This window comes from Solanum stenotomum, chromosome 3 (assembly GCF_019186545.1).
Source record: "Solanum stenotomum isolate F172 chromosome 3, ASM1918654v1, whole genome shotgun sequence".
Lineage (NCBI taxonomy): Eukaryota > Viridiplantae > Streptophyta > Magnoliopsida > Solanales > Solanaceae > Solanum > Solanum stenotomum.
Window position 1 is genome coordinate 33,960,239 of NC_064284.1, and position 1,732 is coordinate 33,961,970.

General features: G+C 29.8%; 1 pseudogene; it reads left to right on the forward strand.

Annotated features, from left to right (window-relative positions):
• The first annotated feature begins 996 nt into the window (after positions 1-996).
• LOC125858893 (agamous-like MADS-box protein AGL62) lies at positions 997-1,504 on the forward strand (annotated as a pseudogene).
• The last annotated feature ends 228 nt before the right edge of the window (positions 1,505-1,732 follow it).

Sequence of the window (1,732 nt, forward strand, 5' to 3'; positions counted from 1 at the left end):
TTATGCAATGGTTCTCTTGACAAATGAAAATACAATGATTTCCATTGTAATGAGGTGGATGACTCGCAATTGTTCATTGTAACAAGGTAGATGACTTGATGATTGTCAAATTGTAATGAGGTGAAAAACTCAATGATTATTCAACTACAACGAGGTGGCTGACTCAATGATTGTCCAACTGTAATGAGGTGGCTAATCACATTTTTGAAAGTGTCATCCTCTCGATGCTTTCACCTGTTCATGTACTTGAAAAGGAACGATTATTAGGCACAATGTCGCCTTAGCTAGAGACTTAGTCACGAAATCTTAAGAAAAGATAATTTAAAAGAGTGTTAGATTTTTAAGTAAGAGAAAATTGTAAATTTTATTAAAGAAGTAAAGACAATGATGTTAGATTTCATAAAGTTTTTCTTTAGAGTTAACAAATTAAATAAGATAACAATGGTGAATTTTGTTAGTGACATGGGATCTACAGTTAAATCAAATAATTTTTAAAATAAAAATATTAGGTTTGGAATAAAGGACCAAAATGAACATCTTTTGTTATACATTAAAGACCATTTCAATCAAGTAAAGTATATTAAGAACCAAAACGAGCACTTTTATTATATATTAAGAACCATTTCAATCAAGTATATTAAGGAATGACCATGAAGGACCATTTTGATCATTTTATCATCTTTTTAACATAAAATAATTCGACATCCTTTTTGTATATTTTTCTTACTTCCAAATTCCAATTACTATATAATCACAATTCATAAGTCAAACCTCACAAAATAAACTGGTGAACCTTCCTTCTATTAGATTGGATTAGAGTCTATATATACACACAAAATTTAGGTAACTATCAATTTTCAATAGGTAATTACCAATTTTCAATAGGTAACTACCAATGTTTATACTTAAACGGTATATGATTTTCTCCCTATAAATAAACACTGACATCAAACCTAAAAAGCATCCCAAATTTCAAAGAAAATAATACTTTTTAAAGAAGAACAAAAACATAGAGGAGATTAAGGAGAATGGGCACAGGAAAGAAGAAAATAGAAATCGAGAAAATTACAAAGAAAAGTTCTAGAATGGTGACATTCTCCAAAAGAAGGAAAGGACTTTTCAAGAAAAATGAAGAACTTGAATCCTTGACTGATTCTCAAGTTGCCTCTGTTGTTCTTTCACCCGGTGGAAAGACTTATACTTAGGAGATGTTAACACTGCTTTCAACAGGCATTTTTCGAACATTGATTGCCTGAAACAATTAACATCAGGGATAAATTTTCATGATTCCGATTCTGATGTTGTTGTTTCTAGTGGATCCTCAGAGTTCAGATCATCATCGACTCCGAGAAGGAAAAGTCTCCATGATTGGGTGGAGGATATAGATGTTGAACAATGTCAAAATTTGAATAAACTCTTATTGTTGAAGGAGCAATTGGAAGGAACTAAAAAGAAGATTGTTTCCATTGAAGATTCTGAGTCCTTTCAAGCTTTGTTTGCATAGCCTATTCCAATAGAATAGGTGATCTAAACATAATGTAGGAGCATATTTTTAAAAAATCCAATTGTACTATTGTTAATACAGTTCAGTATGTATTAACAAATAAACTATTAGAAGTTTCCTCCTTTATATGTTTTTATTATTTAGATTTACCATATGAATGATCATCAAGTGAATTTCTTAAATAAACTATTTTGTTATTATATTTTAAAAATTGATGTTTTATTTGTG